General features: G+C 45.5%; 1 long non-coding RNA gene across 3 annotated transcripts in view; it reads right to left on the reverse strand.

Moving 5' to 3' along the window:
- Positions 1-21,522, reverse strand: part of LOC128407419 (uncharacterized) — a 50,087-nt gene that overhangs the window by 12,460 nt on the left and 16,105 nt on the right. For all 3 annotated transcript variants that reach the window (XR_008328794.1, XR_008328793.1, XR_008328795.1), the window contains one exon: positions 97-183. This is a non-coding gene — a long non-coding RNA (uncharacterized LOC128407419). The remainder of the gene's footprint in view (positions 1-96; positions 184-21,522) is intronic.

Below are 21,522 nucleotides of genomic sequence, written 5' to 3' on the forward strand. Positions count from 1 at the left end.
TGCTGCTGTAGTTTTTAATTCCCATGGTCTTTCCCTATACACCTATCATCTTAGTTTAAAAATGCAATCTGGTTCGCATGCGACACAAATTCTTACAGCAAGCCTGTAAAGTCTGTGGGGAAGCAAAGCACCATCTACGCCAGGCCGGCCAGTTCCCTCCGTAATTGAATCTTCAAGCCCTGCCTGACAAAGGAAAAAGACAAGAGAAAAATGAGACACTGGTTCAGGTGCACACACAGCAGCTTAGTTAAAAATGAATCCTCTCTGGGGAACGGTTGGTGGCTGAGCTTTTCCCCAGTCCTGATATCTGCTGTATTTCATGGCCCTGCTAGAAAACAGAGCCACAGAAAACTCCTTCCCTTCAACCATGAACTTTGCTGAGCTTAGTTTGAATATGATCTCCTGCCCTGATCAGGGTCGGATTTAGATGAAGAGAGGCCCTAGGCTACTCCACTTGTGAGGCCCCTCCCCACCCCCACCCTCACGACTAGAATAAAATGGAAGAGTGTTATAAACAAAAATGAGTGAAGCCAAGGATGATGACGGGTATTTAAAATTCTGCAATTCACAATTTCTCCTCTATAGGACATAAGATGGTTAAATACCATGGTGATTTAAATAAAGGCATAAAACTTTTGCAGTAGCTGAACTTTGTAAACATTTTGTGGAATGAGCATTATTTTTTGGAAAATGAAGTTGTAATGTTATTCTTAAAATAATGCCTGGATAGGCCGGTCTTCCTGTTATATACCTGCTGGGATTGACAAAGCATATGACCCTCACCTGAATCTCATAGCTCTCCTGACAGGTGATTTGGTTTACAGCCACAGTGTAGAAATAAAGGAGAAGATTGCCCACCAGATACCAGGCACTCTATTATTCAAATTAGGCCCCAGTGTTTTTCTTTCAATCCCCTTCTCAATGAATTAATCAATTTTAATCTAGCATGTAAATTCTCAAAACTTTCTTATTCATTAATTCGAGCAACTACTGCTCTCACTTCATTACAAACAGTATTTCTACCTGCAACACACTTGAGCAAACCTGCTCCTCTTCCTTTCACAGATATTTTGTTTCCATTTGCAACTGTAGCTGCCTCTGATGAGTTATCATTTAACTCTTTGGGGGGGAATTAGCATCAGACATCATATGCATGTCTGGCATTCAAATCAGGAGGAAGATGGGGGAGAGGGGCCCAGAGGAAGGCAAAAGGACAGGGCCTGAGGGCCTTGGATACATGGTTGGTGGCTGACTGGCAAGGAAAGGGCCTAGCAAATGCATCGCTGGGCTAGACAAACTTGCTGTGAATGACAGCGTTCCCTCCTAGCAGATTGGAAGGAAACCATAGCGGTTAGGAGGAAGACGCTAATCTTAGGAAGGAGCAAGTGGGGCAGGAGTGAGATAATCATCTGAGACTGCAGGACTAGAACAATGGGCTGTAAATAATGGGTGGTACCCAACACAGCACTACATGAGCATTCCATCAGTGCAAGGATTTCTGCTTGTGCAATGGAATGTTCTTCCCCTTCTCCTCCCCAAATCGACTGCAAAATATTGCGCTCAAAATTCTGTATGGTGATGTAAAAGCTCCGCCTGCTGTGTTTGAACTGTGACGACGCATTCTCACCTGTAAGTTGCCACTTCCTACTGCCATCGTCAAGCAATAAACATGCATGTTTGAACCAGGCCTTTAGAATACCCACCCAGAACCCTAATGGACATTCAGTGGAGTGCCCAAGCTCTGTGCAGAATATTGTCATTTGAATAAAACCTGCTCACTCCAGGTCTTAAAATAAATGGAGCAGGCCTCTTTCAATACTGAAAGGGGAGCGGCTTCATATGCACATTGGACCAATACACCCAAACCAAATTGCTGGGTAAGGGCAATTCACTCTTAAACGTATGGATCCTAGTGGGGAGGGGAATACTGTAGCTAAAATAATATGCTAAATTGTAACCATGTGCCTGTCTAGCCATAGTCAATAAAGCACTTTACCATGTTTAACACATCAACTTATGTTTAACATCACTTCAACATCAGACAAGGGAGTAATCCCATACATTTCAATGGGGCTAGTCATATGTTTCTAATTACGTGATTAAGATCTTGCTGAGAGGGGCTGCAATAAGTGCCTTGCCGCATGAAGATCTGAACAGCAAGTACCTATTTAAAAATTGGTGTGCAAAACTCCCTTAATGAAATGCTAAGAGGGAAAAAACACTTTTGTAGGTATCCTTTTGCCGATCTATTGTTAAATTCACAAAAAATAGCATCACATTTTCATTAGATAAAAAAAGCTGCAAATCCATATGACTACTTCATAGAACTTTGTTAACCTCTTTATTTTAATAGATGGCACTACAGCGTTTGATTTATATATTTTTTTTTGCAAGGATAAATGTTTTCTATATGTTTAGTAAATGCCATTTTTTTATTTGAAGGCACGGAGTACATAAGAGGAAAACTTTCTTTGAACCATCTGTCAGAAATTGTGTGCAAATAACTCTGCAAAGCTTTCAAATCTTGCAGACTCGCATTCGGAGACCAGGGCCTTGCATTCTTTTTGACCAATATGGAAGCAACACCCTTTTACTTATTTTCACAGGGATATAGCCTAATCCAGATGTTAACAAAAAAGAAGCCCGCAGTAACTCACAAGTCTCTTATACTTAGCTCTTTTCAATATTTTCATCTCCTTCTTGTTGATTCATGGCCAACTTCCACAACCAAATGGGGAAACTAATCTTCCCTCACCCTCAAATCCAAGCTAAGCTTTTCCCATTGATATAGGTCCCTTTCAGACAACCTGTTTTGTGGACATTCATTCTGGTTTGTTTGTACTGTGAGGTTATCAGCTGCTCATTGAGCATTCATTCAAATTTGTTTCTGGGGAGGTGTTATAACATCATGCTAAGCAACTGTGACTCTACGGTTCCCGGTGCATTTTTCCATCACAAGCCCTCCTTTTTTGAGTTTTCAAAAATTTACAGATACACACCTTACAACCACATACTTCCAACACAAATGCACATTAGACTTCCCTCCTCCCCTTTTTTGTGGTTTCTTATCTTATTTAAATTTTTAACACTGCATTTTCCACTTTACTCCATTTTTTAATTATTCTACAATTAATCTTAATAATACTTTTGATTTAAGTTGGCCCTACTAATGCACTTACTTGCATCCCACGATTTTTCAAATATTCAACAAATGTCCCCCGCTCTTTAATAAATTTTGTGGTTTCTTACCACATCCGTTAATTTTGCCATTTTGGCGTAATCCATAAATTTTAATCAGCCATTCTTCCTTGGCTGGAACAGCATCCTCTTTCCACCTCCGGGCAAATACCATTCTGGCTGCGGCTGTAGCATACTGTACATAATTATTATTTCTTTTAAGGTCCTTCGGAATTTCAGAATTAACTATCCCTAAAGAGAAGTTCTGTTCTGGGGTTTTTTTACGCAAGAGTTCAGATCCACTTTAAACGAACAACTTGAATGTGCCACTATGCAATAGAATCCCACCTGTGTATATTTTGTACAGTGGTACCTCTGGTTATGAACTTAATTCGTTCCAGAGGTCCGTTCTTAACCTGAAACCGTTCTTAACCTGAGGTACCACTTTAGCTAATGGGGCTTTCCACTGCTGCTGCGCTGCCACCGCCCGATTTCTGTTCTCATCCTGAGGTAAAGTTCTTAACCCGAGGTGCTACTTCCGGGTTAGCCGAGTCTGTAACTCGAAGTGTTTGTAACCCTAGGTGTTTGTAACCCAGGGTACCACTGTATATGGAAGACTTCAGTTTGCTATGCAAGGAAGTTCCCTTCGTAATTTTAATGTGCATTAGCAGCAGGAGGACGAGTATAAAGCACACCTGAATAAGCAGGAGTGTTCTTTATACAGAACCTGGGGCTCATGATTTATTTCTTTATTTATTGCATGAGTCTTGACTGCTTCCAATTGGTACTCACCACCACATCCTATTGAGTGCTCTGCTTATGTAGGCAGGAATCTACTCAGACTCCCTAACAGCCACCTGTTCCTATATTTTTACCCCAGCCTGTTATGCTGCAGGATGTCTATGTTGCTAAATTATAGCCAGTCCACTCATGGTGGTGGCAGCGGTGGCAGTGGGAGTCAGCCACCACAACCTTTGAGAAAACCTTCTACAGAGTTAACATAATGTTCAGTCAAGTGGATTAAGATGCATGAGAAATTCTGAAAAGTAAGGTTTTTAATCGTTGGGTTTTAATGAGGTTGTGCTATTATTAATTAGTAATATAAGACAGCTTCCTATGCCCGTATGCTCATCCAGTCAAACCATTGGGTCCATCTAGCTCAGTATTGTCAACACTGACTGGCAGCAACTCTCCAGGGGTTCAGACATGGCTCTCCCCCAGCTCTATCTGGAGATGCTGGGTACTGAACCTGGGACCTTTTGTGTGCATAGCAGATGCTCTGCCAACTAAGGTATTAAAAAAAAGTTTTGAAAAATACATTGAATTTTGCAGAGCTCGCCATCGCCATCTAGTGTCACATTTGTATATTGCACCTTACAACACATTTAGAATGTTTTATTTGCAGCTGTGTAGCTGAGTCACAACTTATCCCTGCTACTACTAACTACTGCCATTTTAACAGCAACAACAATACCTTTAATGTACATGTTGCTAACCCTGCTCTGGACGTCAAAGCTTTGCTGAATCAGAGCTTGGACCTTTTCACAAAGTGAATCGCAACCCTGTGTTTTAGGATAGTGGTTCCCAATTAGCCTAGTACTACGGACCACCTATATTCCAAAAGTCAAAACATGGACCCACTACTTTTGAAAATTTGGATATGTCTATGGTAGTTTTTGTTATGTGAATGCTGCCACAGACCCCCTGCGATCCATGGACCACCAATTGGGAACCACATACAAAAGTGCTTCTTAACTTTTCCCAGCTCTGCAATGTGTTTTCCATGTTTCCCAGGCATCATCATCTCCAGCACTCAGACTTCATTTTCCACACTGGCCAAGTGAATTCTTGATGCAGAATGAGTTTCTGTTAATGCATCTTCTGGGAAATCTTGATAATTAATGGTCTTTTGAAACAAAATATCATTAAAAATAATACCGAGCATGTTAACATCAGTTCACAGGTTGCAGCTAAGATAACCAAATGAGAAGAATGATGGGGAACCGACTCCCGGTTCTGGCAGCTGAAAAGAACATCCAGCTATTCAAGGATGGGGGAACTGTGCCCCCTCCAGATGTTTTTAGCCAATGGTCAGGAATGATAGGAGCCAACAACGTCAGGAGGGCCACAGATTCACTATTCCCTGAGCGAAAAAGACTTTATTCTTGCTGTAACTGTCTTTTCATGCTGTCCTGTCCTACTGCTACTGCCCAGGAAGCAGGGGCAGACTTGGGTAAACTTTCGTAATGTGGCGCTCTGTGCAAGGCCAACATTTAGCAACCCCAAATGGATCTTCTCAATTTTGCGTCCCCTCCCCAAGCTTGGCACCCTGTGCGAGGGAACCACCTTAAATTCCACACTGCATGAAGCCCCTTGCATGGGCTTCTGCTAGTTTGACTCATTCATTGAATAGTGCCCTTTGTGTCCTGGAAGGTGGGATGGAGATCTTGATCTATATCTATCATCTATCTATCTATCATCTATCATCTATCTATCTATCATCTATCTATCTATCTATCTATCATCTATCTATCATCTATCTATCTATCTATCTATCTATCTATCTATCTATCTATCATCTATCTATCTATCTATCATCTATCATCTATCTATCTATCTATCATCTATCTATCTATCTATCATCTATCTATCTATCATCTATCTATCTTCTATCTATCTATCTATCTATCATCTATCTATCTATCTATCATCTATCTATCTATCTATCTATCTATCTATCTATCTATCTATCTATCTATCATCTATCTATGTGTGGCTGTTTCCTAAATGGCTGGACAGAGGAGATCATGCAGGAAACCTGCAGAATGGAGAACTGAACCCAGGTGTTATCTGAGCTCCATATCTTAGCAACAAGGCATCTGTTTGTGCCAAGATGTTTGAGGGCAGCCAGCAAAGCAGACCCTTTGGGGACTAAGCCTGGCAATTGGCCCCATGGGCCCAAGTGCAAAGCTGCTAACATCGGCTTGGTGTATTGGCAAAGGTCACTCCAGAGCAAAGTTTTGCCATATTGCACCCCTTTATGTCAAGGTGCTTATTGTTTTAAGCTTCTTCTGGAATGGAAAAGCACTTTTCATTTGCCTGGCAAGACTGGCCAGCTCCAGGTTTGATTCTGTCTGCCCACCGCATATGAAAGCTGCTGTCCTTTTTTTGTTTTTTAGCTGGGCAGCATGTGAGTCTTGCTCCCAAGGCAGGTGGAAGTAGCACGATGGCCCTTCCACTCTCTCACAGTGGCTGCCGGCTTCCCTTGGATTTTGGTTATGGGACCAAGGCTTTACTTCTTCCCAGTAGCCAAAGATCAGCTGCACCTCCATCTCAGGTGCATATGGAAGCAGCAGTAACTCCTGGGTCGGAAGAAAGGTTTGTCCCTCATGGAGATTTGATTCAGTCCTTGGGGAAGTAGGAGTTCCTGCTTAACAGCTCTTTGTATCACCTTCGGAAGAGGCAGGGAAGAATGGTTCAGATGCAGCAGAGGAAAAAGAAATTGTGTTTGTGTGTGTATGTTTTTAAGAAAAGAGCTCTACTGAAATTCTTGGTTTATAGCAGCCATGCTGTTGTTGTTTAGTCGTGTCCGACTCTTCGTGACCCCATGGACCAGAGCACCCCAGGCACTCCTATCTTCCACTGCCTCCCGCAGTTTGGTTAAACTCATGTTGGTAGCTTCAAGAACACTGTCCAACCATCTCGTCCTCTGTTGTCCCCTTCTCCTTGTGCCCTCAATCTTTCCCAACATCAGGGTCTTTTCCAGGGAGTCTTCTCTTCTTATGAGGTGGCCAAAGTACTGGAGCCTCAGCTTCAGGATCTGTCCTTCCAGTGAGCACTCAGGGCTGATTTCCTTAAGAATGGAGAGGTTTGATCTTCTTGCAGTCCATGGGACTCTCAAGAGTCTCCTCCAGCACCATAATACAAAAGCATCAATTCTTCGGCGATCAGCCTTCTTTATGGTCCAGCTCTCACTTCCATACATCACTACTGGGAAAACCATGGCTTTAACTATACGGACCTTTGTTGGCAAGGTGATGTCTCTGCTGTTTAAGATAGTAGCCATAGGCACAGGAAATCCCTCTCCCTCTTGGTTGGCATATTGGAAAGAACTGCTTTCCTTTTTGTGGCATTTACTGAGCTTTCAGCAAGCAGGTTTGCTCGCCTAGGTTTGCATTGCAGCTCATTCTGCAGACTGGGCTTCATTTCGTTCCCTTGGTGTCTCTCCCCCCCCCCCGCTCCCACCCCCACATATGCCCTGTGGCTAAGATTTAAATCTCGTTATGTCAGCTGTGTTTCAGGCATTGGCCCTCTTTCGGCATGACTCTCTCTGGCCTAATTTAGATTTAAGACCATTTCTGTACCAGAGAAAGTGTTGGTCTAAGTTTTGGGGGGTAGGGTGGGGGGTAGGGGGAGAATCCAGACTCATTCAAGCTTTGTTTATATTCATCTCCCCACGGCCAGCCAGACACCTGCACAAGACATAGCACAAAGCTTTACACAGGGAAACAGTTGTCCAAGTTCCAAGAGCACTCTCAAATGTCCACAGCAACCATTAAGTGTGGTCTCTTGATTTTCATTCCCTGCATTTAATTTATTTCTCCAGATCAGGCAAGTCACATAGAGAGCCAAACTGGGAGGTGCCCAAGTACCCTAGAAATTGGAGTATGCACGAACACACACACACACACACACACACGGTACCAGTTGGTTGTTTGACTGACGTAAAGCCACTGCCAGGTGGCCATTAACTCAACGTCTCAATAATAACCAGATGGCTGAGAATTTGTACACCTCTTCTTCAAATATCAAGTTCTCTGGTCATTACTGTGTCTGAAAACTACAACTAGAGATCCAATGGGTAGGCAAACTAAGGTTGGGGGCCGGATCCAGCCCAATCGCCTTCTAAATCCAGCCTGTGGTCGGTCCAGGAATCAGCGTGTTTTTACATGAGTAGAATGTGTCCTTTTATTTAAAATGCATCTCTGGGTTATTTGTGGGGCATAGGAATTCGTTCATTTTTTTCCTTCAAAATATAGTCCGGCCCCCCACAAGGTCTGAGGGACAGTGGACCGGCCCCCTGCTGAAAGAGTTTGCTGACCCCTGGTCTGTAGTGTCAAAGACAGGTGTGGGGTGTGTGTGTGTGTGTGTGTGTGTGTGTGAGAGAGAGAGAGAGAGAGAGAGAGAGAGAGAGAGAGAGAGAGAGAGAAGATGCATAAGGCATCATATGGCAGCAAACTGGGAGTGCCACTGAATACAGTATATCCTTAATATAACATCATGTGTGCAATTCTGACTGGTTGCACTAGGGAAACAGGAGAACCACAGAAGGTGAGACCATGACCATCCAAGGATGGATTTGCCTGGTTGGGTTCAGATAGTAAGTTCTGGTTACCAGATAGTAAGTTCTGGTGGTACAGCATTCCCCTGGGCCATGGGTCAATGGGAAGGATGGGCTTCTGCAGGGCTAGGCACTGAGGCAGGATGGAGATTACAAAGGGCAAGTAAAGATTTCCATCCTTTTTGTGAGATGAGTAAAAAACCCAGAAAGCATTGTTTTATGCTTTTAAGAAATGCAGTCAAGGAGAACCCGATTACTGAACCTTGATCTGAATTGTCACTCCCAAGTTACCCTTTTACAGAAATAGAGCACCGCAGAAATATGCAAATGAGGAATGGTTCATTTAAATTTAATGCTAATGAGAAGATTTCCTTCTCTTTCCAGCAGAGAGCAGCTGTTCTCATTTCAAGCTGGCAAAGTGTCTCTAAATCACCTCCACAGCACTGAGGTGGACAGTGATGTCACTGTTTATAGGTTATTAGTTATTATTTTATAGACGTATCTGGCACCTGCCTTTTAAAGAGACGTTCAGATGGTTCCTGGCCTTCTGCCACTGAACCTGTCCCAGTAATCCTGTCTCTCACTAGCATCCTTCCAAGTGTCAAAACACCACTCCCTCCATACAGCAGATAACTTTTAAGAAGACTTTAGGCTCTTTGTTTCCCTGCAGCTTGCTGCTGCTTTATGATCTATGGGAACAAGGACATCGCTTCTCTGTTCAGCCCTGCTGGTCAAACATAATGGAATCTGGAGGCGTGGGGTGGGGACCCAGTGTGGGCATGTTCTTGCGTGGGGGTGGGGAGCAAGAAAGGTGAGGAGGAGAAGGAGAGCGGGAGAAGCGTGAAGCATATAGGGAAAGGAGCAGAAGGTGGGTGATGCAAGGATAACAACAAAGCGAAGACTGCTTTGTAAGTTAACAGCCAGTGCTAGCCCAGAACATTTTGCTTCCTGAAGCAGAGTCCAAATGGTGCCTCTGTGCAACAAGGAGAGAGATACGGGAACAACATTTTTAAAAGTTTTGCTGCGCTGTTCAGCCACCAAGCCCTGCCCTCAGCTATCCTCCCGCGGCAGCCCCTTCCCCTTGAAGCAGGTTGCTTCACCCTGTGGTATGACAGCTGGTTCCAGGTGTTGCAGGTGGATGACTAAGTGATGGAACGCGAGATGGGATGGGATCCTGGAAGAGGGGGCAGAGGAAACGAAATCCACCTGCAATTGCTTCCCCCAGGGATGACTGGACAAAACAAAGCCAATTCCGCCCTACGGAGGAGGTGGGGTTGCGGGTGTCATGGCCCCAACTGAATGGAACCAGCCGCTGCGCGATTGGGGGGATTCCTGGCCTCATCACCCCCTGGCCAGCCAATCAGCTGGCTCAGGGGGCGTGGCCAGCCCTATTTAAGGCAGGATGCAGCCGGGGATCTCCCTCTTTGCCGCCTGCCAGCTGTTCCTGCTTTTCCCACCCTCCTGCCCTATCAGGGCTTCGTTCTTTGACCTTGCTATGGACCTTGGTTGGTCGCCATTGAGGGGCCTGGTAGGAATTTTTCCACTTGGCAAATTCGCACCAGCCACTTGGTTTTCACCTACCTCATAGCAAATCGTCACAACTTTCTGGGTATTGGCGGTTAGGCATTGCTATTGTTCTGTAGATGGAAGAGGGGAGGTAGCGCCATCACCCGCCCCACATATTGAAGGGTAGTCCGATAAAGGATTCCGGGGGACATGGCCCTGTCCGATGCCTGGGGAGGTGAGGGCCTAAGGCACGCCCCCGAGCGGTGACCCCAGGGGAGTTCCTAGTTGATGTGCATCAGCAGGACTCCCCCAACTGGTGGTTAACCCTTCCTGGACTTCAAGCGGACGGGCTGAAGTTGGATATGGTCTGTTAGGACCAATGCCTAAGGCAATACAGCTCATCACCTGTAACCAATAAAGTTGTGGCCTTATTTAGCCCATTAACCTTAATAATTGTGTCATGTGTCATTATTTCCATTAGTGGGGGCAGGAGCTCACCACACAAACTGCTGTTGTAGACAAGGTGCAGGCCTTCCTCCAGAACCTGGCCACTGGCTGCATTGTCTGGCTTGAGGGAAGAACTTTCTGGTAGAAGGGGAAGTCAATCTAAGCTGAGCTGGTAGGTGAGAGTTGGGGGAGCATCAGGGTTGGGGTCGCGGCATGTTGGGGGAAGGGGTGTATAAGTCTTTCTTCCCCCACTGTGTTCCCAACAACCCCTCCTCACAACCCCCCTACTAGTAACCCTCAGAAGATTTGTAGTTTAGCTCTCTGTGTCTTTTGCACAAGAGAATTGTGTCCATATATGTCAGCATTACCTTGTGGCTGCACATTAGCCATTAGCCATAAGGTGTTCGTGGTCCCTGTCCCAGAAAGCCTCGAAAAGGCTTTGCTTTTTCCTTATGCTTTGGCAATATTTGCGTAGTCAAAAGCCAAAGCCACGTCAAACTGAAAAGAGAAAGGGGCTGTGACTCCATCACACGGAGGGAGAAATGGGCCACAAATTAAAAAGCAAACTCACTCAGTCTCTCATTCTGTCAGGGTTGTAGATGAGGAACGGCATTGTATTTCATTTGTGATCAGTTCATGCCTTTCTCTGTTAGATGATTAACATGCCTAAAGTTCATTTTTTTCCAGGAGCTGAAGCAGTGAGATACCTGCTTGCCAGCACAGATTTTGCACTAATTCAGCATCACTTAGGTGAATTGCAGAAGTACCCTGTGCCTTCCAAAATATGAATCATCATTACATGAATGAATTCCCTGGGAAATAGAACAACTTCTGCTTCAGTTTTGCTAATAAGCAGCACACGCCTTCTGTTGCAGAGCCACGGCTTCTTAAGGCTTGGTGCAGCAGAGATTAAAGAAGGTGGTGCATAAGAACTGCTGAACACACTCATAAAAACCCAAGAAAGGGCAGATGACCATAGCACTCAGTTATTGTGGTAACCTTCAGTGCTTGCATTGGAGTAGCACTCCAAAGCAGGAAGCCCAAGAAATGGAAGCATTTCCCCGCTCCCCATCAGTTCTGTAGGCTTTGCAAAATGTGCATAACTCATTCATATAAACCAAATCAGCCCAGACTAGCCAGAAGGATAATGAATTAGGGAGTGAGTACAATTTGACTGAGCTTTGGCTCTGTGGGTTAAACCACAGAGCCTAGGACTTGCCGATCAGAAGGTCGGCGGTTCGAATCCCCGTGACGGGGTGAGCTCCCATTGCTCGGTCCCTGCTCCTGCCAACTTAGCAGTTCAAAAGTACATCAAAGTGCAAGTAGATAAATAGGTACCACTCCAGCGGGAAGGTAAACGGCGTTTCCGTGCGCTGCTCTGCTTCACTAGAAGCGGCTTAGTCATGCTGGCCACATGACCCGGAAGCTGTACGCCGGCTCCCTCAACCAGTAAAGCGAGATGAGCGCCGCAACCCCAGAGTCGGTCACGACTGGACCTAAGGGTCAGGGGTCCCTTTACCTTTACAATTTGCTAGCTCTACAAACATATAAAACGGCAACCTATCTTTTTCCTCTTCACCAGTAACCATCCTGTTTGCCACATGTCTGGTTGATTGCACATGCCACGAATTTGGTTTTAAAACGATGTCACACTTGGATCAAAGTCAGTGTGACATTGGTATGATATTCCAGCCAGTAATCCTAAGAACCGCCCTTTCCAGTGCCTGAAAATGTCTTCTCATTGGCTTACTACAGGGAGCTAAGGAGAGAAAAGGGGATTGTCCTCAAGAAACAGTTTGGGATTCTGGCACAGTTTTAGAGCTTCTCTCTCCTATAAGGATGAAGCAGGATCCAACCACAAGTTCACCATGGGTTGCAATGAGGGGTTTGACATGCCAGCATGAGCTACAGCCCAGACAGAATCCTTTGCCTGGTTCACAGGATGCCAAACTGAACTCTACACCAACAATCTGTACACCAAGCAGTTTCTGCTGCTTTCTCACTGCAGATCATCATCATAATAATGAATGCAGCTTTGCCCTGTTTCTCATCTGCAACTGAAAGGACATATTCCACATCAGTGAGTATGTGGCACAGGCACATAACTTCTTCATTCTCACCATTTGCCCCATTACAAGCAGTGCAACGTCCTTGGAAGGTTGGCTTGTATCCCACACAGTCTACTGCAGGTATTAAGAAGATTTTGGGGGGTAAAGGGACACCTGGCTGCTTTTTTGCGCTTTTTTTTGGTGGCGTGTAGGAACAAGGGATCTACCAAGGTCAGATTTATTTGACAGCTTCCCTTCTGTTTGGAAGGAGCACCTGTCAGCTCTGTCCTTTTCATCCAGAGCTTTTTCTTGCGTTCTGAGCTAGAAGCTCCCCTGGCATTTTCCAGCCTCCGAATGCTTTGAAACTGCTTCCTGCTGCAAAGGGTGTGGAGCTGCTCTCTGATCAGCCCTTGGTGGACAATGGAGCTCTCTTTTCGAGTCTGCAGGAGCTGACCAGGCAAAAGGAGTGGGAGTGGGGGGGAAACATTCCTGTCCTTTGACTCTGGGGAAGCCAGAGCTCAGTGGTCCAAAAGAGATGAAGTCCCTTCTCCACCACCACATAGAGATTGGGAGGGGGGGGGATTGATGCAATTCACATTTAAAAGCAAACCTACCTAATTTGCACAGTCTGAAACAACACGTGAACTGAAACACAGCCACCTTTCTTGAATCTGCAGCTTTCCAAATTTTGCGATGCAGTTCCCCAGCCAAATAATGTATGCACAAATGCACAGACTAGGGCAAAGCATGGATAAAATTGCATATATCAGTGCAAAACAACATACAGAAGTGCATTATGCATTATATTAGAGGAAGCTATTTTGCAAAAAAAAAAAAATGTGAATATGAGGAAGAATTGCAGACAAAAATGTGAATATTAGGAGGAATTCGGACCAAAATGCTGGTGAATTTTCATAAGGATTAGAAAATAAATAAAAGTGGCATCTCCCCCCCCCCCAAAAAAAAAATCATGCTGCACACCAAGGAGCTCTTTCAGTCTTAGCTTTTTTAGTAAAACACTGGCAAATGTCATAAGAGATAACATACAGTGGCTCTGAAACCAGGCAGATATTAGTTCAGCCCACAAGGAAATGAAGAGCACCAGATCAAGGCAAACTGTGTTAGGGACCTTCTGTGAAGTGCTGGAGGGGGTGAGAAGAGAGAGAGAGAGAGAGAGCTCTTTTTTTCCTGGAAAAGGGTAAGGAGGAGACAAAGTATGGCAGGATTCCTCAACAGAGCACAATGGCCTCCTCCTTGTCCAAATATATATACAGTGGTACCTCGGGTTACAGACGCTTCAGGTTACAGACTCCGCTAACCCAGAAGTAGTACCTCGGGTTAAGAACTTTGCCCCAGGATGAGAACAGAAATTGTGCGGCGGCGGCAGCGGGAGGCCCCATTAGCTAAAGTGTTACCTCAGGTTAAGAACAATTTCAGGTTAAGAACGGACCTCCAGAACGAATTAAGTTCTTAACCCGAGGTACCACTGTATATAAAAGAGAAAGGGAGGCTTTGAAAAAATACCTCTTCTGCAATCCACTAGATTCAGAAATGAAAAAGCAGGGAGCAGAGCAAATAATAGAGCAGGAAGATTGTGACCCCACCCCTCAAGATGCAGGCATTTCTCTAGCATTAGTGAGACCGAAGGCTCCACACTTGAATGTGCATAAACCCAAGCCCTAAATCCCAAACAGGGACACCAACAGGATTTCCTGGGTCCCGTACACTGTATGTGGATCAGGCCCCTTGCACCCGTCTCTCCCGGCAATCTATTGATAAGAATGGCTGCTTACATATTTTCATTTAGCCTACGTCACAGGGCTGGTTGCAAAAAAAAAAAGTGTAAAAAGCTGGAGGCGAAGAAAACGTGCAAAACCTTCCAGCTCCTGGGTGGGAAAGCAAGGTACAAGTATATGTCGCAAAGTGCATAAACCATGCCATACACTCCCATGGGAAGCAGTGATGGCCGCCAACTTGAGTGGCTTTGAAAGAGGATTACACCAGGCTTCCTCAACCTCAGCCCTCCAGATGTATTTGGCCTACAACTCCCGTGATCCCTAGCTAGCAGGACCAGTAGTCAGGGATGCTGGGAACTACAGTCTCAAAACATTTGGAGGGCCGAGGTTGAGGAAGCCTGGATTAGACAAATTCATAGAGGTTAAGGCTATCGATGGCTACTAGGCTTGATGGCTATGCCTTCACAGCCAGAGATGCTAATGCTTCTGAAGGCCAGTTAGTTGCTGGAAATCTCAGAGGGGAGAGTGCAGAAACTCCCTTAACCTTACCTGGGGATTGAATCTGGGACCTTTTGTAGGTGTACAGGGCCAGCCCAAGACACATTGCTGCCTAAGATGGAGTAGTCAAGATGCATAGTACCAAAGGCTGGACTGTCTCCGAGGACAAAAAATATATATCTCACAGGGCCTCTCCCCCATCTTTCATGGTAAAAATATAAGGCAGATAAATTGAATAGCAACCCATTTCTTGCCCTTTCATGACACCCCAAATCACCTTCCTCACTCTGCCCAATGTTAGGGCCGGCCTTGCTGGATGTGTATGCATTCTGCCACTGAACTGCCGTCATTCCCCTGTCCCCAAAACAAGGGATGTTTCATGAGTTTACCTGTCACCCTCATATTCTCTGTATCTTTCCAGTTTTAGGATTTGTGTCACCAACGCAAACATATAGTATGGGTTGTATCCAACCCACTGATAGTAATGAGCTTAAGTCAGTCATGTTCATTACTTTCAATGGGTTTACTGTGAGTAGGACTAGCATTGGCTACAACCCAGTATGTGCCACCAGTGCAAGCCTTGTCAGTGTGTGTGAATCTGTGTGATCAATAGTTACAGGTAAGTACAACTTTGTTTTTCCTCATCCAGCGTTCCAGGTCCAGGTGGATTTTCTATGGCTGGCTGGCAATATTTTCACTTGGGAGCAGACCAAGGAACAAAGTCACATTTTCCATCTGACTACCAGAGTCCCAGGCTCTCACAAAAGTAGCAGCACAGAGGTATCTGTTCCAGCTGATATTACCTTTCCCCCTCTTTGGTTGATCTGCCATTCACAATCAAACACTTGAGCCAACTACACCTTTAAAAAATCTGCCAGATGCAGGAAATATAAGCCCCTTTAAGAGCAGTTTTTGTTCATATAAAGCAGAATATATGGGTGGAATTCAACATCATGCTGTGGTGAATGTCTCGTCGATGCAAGAGTTGAGGCTTGCCAGATGGAACAATCCTCCCTCTCCTCCCCCTATGTGCCGTTCTAGAGTTCCCCCCACCCCGCCGAGCCAATTTGGGAGAGTGCTGGGGGGGGCATGGAGGGAAGGAGAGGAGGGGAAAGCCCCATTGCGCAAGTGGAAGCCCTTGTGCAGGTTTTGCATTGACGGGATTCATTAGGTGAATCCCGCCATTGTGTGTGTGTGTGTGTGTGTGTGTGTGTGTGTGACACCTTTTCCAGCAGTTGCAGACTAAGCCAGGAATTTAGAAATCCAATCTGTTGCCCAAGGTTTCCAGTAGAAAAGCAGTATTCACACCCCTCCTCCAAGCAGTTTGTTTTGTCTGCTTCGGTCTTGGAGGAAATGGAGATGAAGGCATTGGCTGGCTCAGACAAAATCTATTATTTCCCGGACTTGAGTCCCCACAGACTCACCGTACTGCAAGCAGGGAGAAATGGAAACACCTGGAGTAGGATTTTGACCTCACCAAGCCATATGAGATCAGCTGGAATCATATTATAGGAAAGTTTAAAAATGCCTGCAAGCAAATCCATGACTCCCAGAAAAGCTCCAAACAATAAATGTGTCCCAATGGTTTAGTGTCCAGTCAGGACAATTCAGTTAAGCTTCTCAAGCTGAAACACAGCTTTACTGGGAGACACCTTTTGCTCCCAACCCATCAGGCTTGGGGATTTCATGCACATTTCCCATATGACCAGGAAAGAGAGAATGGAATTGGAAAAGCAGAGTAAACATACAACAACTTAGGGAAGGAATAGGGTTCTTTCATGCAAAGATGACACTGTCCTGGCTCTCACCCTCAGACACAGTATTTGGACTCAAGTCTCAGCATTAGTTCAAGGTTTCTGAGCACAATTCAAAGTGCTGGTGTTGACCTTTAAAGCCCTAAATGGCCTCAGTTCAGTATATCTGAAGGAGCGTCTCCACCCCCATCGTTCTGCCCAGACACTGAGGTCCAGTGCCGAGGGCCTTCTGGCGGTTCCCTCACTGTGAGAAGCCAAGTTACAGGGAACCAGGCAGAGGGCCTTCTCGGTAGTGGCACCCGCCCTGTGGAACGTCCTCCCATCAGATGTCAAAGAGAACAACTACTACCAGACTTTTAGAAGACATCTGAAGGCAGCCCTGTTTAGGGAAGCTTTTAAAGTTGGATGCATTATTGTATTTTAATATTTTGTTGGAAGCCCCCCAGAGTGGCTGGGGAAGCCCAGCCAGATGGGCGGGGTAGAAATTATTATTATTATTATTATTATTATTATTATTATTATTACAAGGTACACGGTTCATAAGTCTACAAGCATAGCTCTAAGATTCATGGCTAGGCAGTAGCTAAGGTGTTGCCCCTACACTTGGCATGCCTCTGCTGCTCTACTTTTAAAGAGTAGTGAAGGAAGAGTCATTTGTGTGCTTCCCATCCAAAGCGAGAAGACTGTACTTGCAAGTCTGTGCTCCTGCAGGCGCTCCCTTGTGATGGGACCTGAGTCAGTCCTTCTGAACCTCTGGTTCAGCCAGCCCTGCTGATTGGACATCCCTCTGCCTCCTCTGCTACCATGGGGACTTCACTCCCAAGTAGCAGGGGACAGGCTGACTTGTGATGCCCGACAACAAAGGGACGGAAACCTCTCCCAGCTCATTACCTGAGCTCTCTCCAGTGCCAACCCTTGAATCCTCCTCTGACAGATCTTGCCAGCTCTGCCCCATCCCAGCTGATGGTGATACCAAAGCCACTATTTTAGCCTTAGGCATAAGGCGTAACTGGCATCTGCCCACGTTCATCCCTGAAGTCCATGGCAGGGTAGGATTTCAAAACCAGATCTCCCACCATCCATTGCAGCTCTTGCACTGGCTGCACTGCTTCCTTAATGCATCCATCCCACCTCAAGACACAAACTCTCAAGGTGGCCTCAGGCAAACCATTATCCCTCCTCCAAAATATGGGATAATAATTATTGCTAGGCTTAGCAGTGCTATCTATGCACGATGCTTTGAAAAATGAAGGTCATATTATAAGGGTAAGGAACCTGTGGCCCTCCCTGATGTTGCCGGACTACAACTCCCATCACCCCTGAACATTGCTCATTCTGGCTGGGGCTGATGGGAGTTGGAGCACAACACCACCTGGGTTTCCTCCTCCTCCGCTTCCTCATTTTGATGATGATGATGATGATGAAAAGGCATCGATATAGAGAAACAAGGATAACAGGAGATATATTTTGTTGTGTTCTCGGTGCATTTAGGAGTGCAGCAGCTTGTTTAACTCTCAAAGTGGGGTGCCTACTATGAGAACAAATGTACAGGTGAGACCCTCCTTTACTTGAAAGTGAAGCTGCCTTTGCTCACTTTTGTAATGCTGTTAGGAAGTGCTTTTATTTGAACTTCTTGATGTTCCAGCAGATGTAGTTAACCACCTGCCACCTGTCCTTTGGACTCCAGCCCCAAAACACTCATAAAAAGAACTTGCTATCTCTGGCAGATCAATCATTATGCAAACACACAAGCTTCTCTTTGACGCCCGGTTCAACACTTTTGAGGCAGCGCGTATTAATACTGTAACTGGGGCGGTGGTGGGTGATGACAGTTTGCCTGCTAACTGGCATCCTGCTGCTTGCCTTATCTGTTCTTGTGAAAAGAAAGGCTGTCAATTTGCAATTTGCCATTTTTTAAAAATTTTAACCCAAAATAGCCTATCAACTCACTGGACCCAATTCCCCACAGTGTCACTAGCAAGATCTGCTGGAGCTGTTTTGACCTTGTTTGGCCAGTAGGGGGTTCTGTCTGCAATGGAACCTGTTGCATCTATGAGCTTCTCTCAGGGCTAGGCCACTAAGAGGAAAAAGGAGCCCATTCTTCCCAGAAGCATCTGCTCGGCATTTGTTCAATGGCTTAGCAAGGGGGATAATATCACGATATTGCACAACCATGTGGAATCCTATTGGTGCCTAGTCCTATCGCCTGCGGGCCAACGCCACCATCTGCTGACATCAAGAAGCAGGCGAGGTGATATGGTGGGGCAGGCCTAGCCTGGCCTGTGTAGTACATATGTGTCTTCCTGGAGATCGATGGTGGCAGAGAGCAGCACATTCCCTTTCAATGGCAGACACAGGCTGTCCAAGAGAGTCAACAACTTTTGCTTTCAACAATACAGTGGTACCTTGGTTCTCAAAAGCCTTGGTACTCAAACAACTTGGAAACAAACACTGCAAACCCGTAAGAAAGTGTTCCAGTTTGCAAACATTTTTTGGAAGCCAAACATGCTCAGTTTTGAGTGTTACACTGAGGTCTGTCTGTTTTTGCTATTTATTTTGCATTTTTTGTTTTTGCTGCTTTTTTTGTTTTGTTTTTGTGACTGTGTGGAACCCAGTTCAGCTACTGATTGATTGATTGATTGATTGTGTGACTGCAGTACATTGTTTATTGCTTTCATTTATGGATCAACGGTCTCATTAGATAGTAAAATTCATGTTAAATTGCTGTTTTAGGGGTTGTTCTTAAAAGTCTAGAACAGATTAATCCAATTTGCATTACTTTCTATGGGAAAGTGCACTTTGGTTTTGGAGGTAAGGTTCTGTCGGGCTAGGTGGTCAATAAGTCTAATGTTTACTAGTTCACTGGACACTTTTCAGACCCTTATAAAGTCTACCTGCCATAAACAATTTTTTTTCCTGTTTGGACCAGTTGACAATCCCAGAACTGCACATGGTATGCTGGGGCAGTCTGCACTGCCAGAGCTGGCCAAATCCTTTTGCTACCTGAGATATAGGATAAGATGGTGCTGTCCCATGTGCAGAAGCTGACCAGACTGACAGTAGAACCTTATCTCAATGTTGGCAAAGGGGCAGTGCCCTCTTCCGTACTTGAGGGCAGCAGTCGGTGAGCTCTGGGGGCACACGACTAGCTGTGCGACATCTCTCTCCTCCAACACTTTGACACTGCTTTCCGCCCCTAGCACCCACCACCTAATGTCTGCATAAAGGTAGGGCTGGGCCCTGTGCACAACATAGCCCGGGGAGGGGGGGCTCTCCTGCTTTCCTCACTTTCTGCCAGGCTGGTGACAGGTGGAGAGTTCAGTCACCTCAGCTCCACACAATTAAAGCACTCTTATACAACTCAAACAGGGATGCGGGTGGCGCTGTGGGTTAAACCACAGAGCCTAGGACTTGCCGATCAGAAGGTCGGTGGTTCGAATCCTTGTTACGGGGTGAGCTCCCGTTGTTCAGTCCCAGCTCCTGCCAACCTAGCAGTTCAAAAGCACGTCAAAGTGCAAGTAGATAAATAGGTACCGCTCCGGCAGGAAGGTAAACGGCGTTTTCGTGCGCTGCTCTGGTTCACCAGAAGCGGCTTAGTCATGCTGGCCACATGACCCGGAAGCTGTATGCCGGCTCCCTCGGCCAATAAAGCGAGATGAGCACCACAACCCCAGAGTCGGCCATGACTGGACCTAACGGTCAGGGGTCCCTTTACCTTTTTATACTACTCAAACAGCCATGGCTTTCACCCAAAGAGTCCCAGGAACTGTCATTTCTTAATTATAGTTAGCAAACCAAGAACTCTGAGCATCCTTAGCAAACTTCAGTTCCCAGGATTCTTTGCATGAAGGTGTGGCTGCTAAAGTGCTACTGGAATGCTTTAGATGTAAGTTGCAGGTGTGACCCGGACACCCTTTCCTTGCCGGCCTTGTTTATTTCTTTATTCGCTGCTTTGTGCCCTGCCAGCTCAGCTACAAAGAGCCCTCAACTCGGCTCCCTTGCTCTGTTTCTCCCTTGCGTTGCTCACAGCCGCCAGATGTTCTTTTGAACTATTGTTGTGTTGCGTTTATACAAAGATGCATATTTCTCCACCAGCTTTTGGAATAAAATCTGCAACTATTTGTCTCTGTGGGAAAACAGCCACCACCACCACCAGACCAAGGGCTCTTTCCCACATGGATCAGCTGTTTGAGCACTGACAGTCTATTGACTATGCACCGTCCATATGCCTGACTTGGTGGTTGTGGTTGTGTTGCAGGGACTCTGCATTTTCTGAGCTTTCAAACCACAATATTTTTAAAACCCTGGGAAAATGTGATACTTCCCCTCCCTCCTCCCCTGGGCAGTACATCCATTAGAATGTGGTTGCACATGCAGACTGCTTCCAGTAACTATTACTTACCATAAAAGCAGTCCTTACACACACACACACACACACACACACACACACACACGTATTAGTGTAAGATGATTCCCATGGACAGCAAAAAAACAGGTGGAGGTCAGTCCAATCCTATGCATGGGTATTCAGACATGTGTATAGGGATCTAACTGGGGAATCATCCTGAATCTCTGTTAACGCCACTCATGTGGCCCACCTCCCCTGTTGCAGCTCTGCAGGAGGACATTCTCAATTAGCTAAGCCCCCAAGGAGTTGTGTTTTTCAGGCATTGAGCAGCTGAATACCTGCCTGTTCATAAACTGCATGTGTTTCTCCCCTGCTCCCCTACCAACTAAGAAGAGTTAATAGCATTAACCATTTTAAGAGATCTGGCTTCCTGCCTGTCATTAACATTGTATTGCATAACAGGGGATGAATTTAATACCCAGGGAGCTGTGGTGCAGAATATTCATATGCCAGGAACCAAAATGAAGTAAATGCAAATCTTCATTACCAGTGGAGGATGTTAAATATTGATATTTTCTTCTTGATGCATAAGTCTGGGACACATGAAACTCAATTACAAGACAACTAAAAATGCCTTAAATTATACATAAACAGCAACAAAACGAAG

This window comes from Podarcis raffonei, chromosome 2 (genome assembly GCF_027172205.1).
Source record: "Podarcis raffonei isolate rPodRaf1 chromosome 2, rPodRaf1.pri, whole genome shotgun sequence".
In the NCBI taxonomy this organism is placed as follows: Eukaryota; Metazoa; Chordata; class Lepidosauria; order Squamata; family Lacertidae; genus Podarcis; species Podarcis raffonei.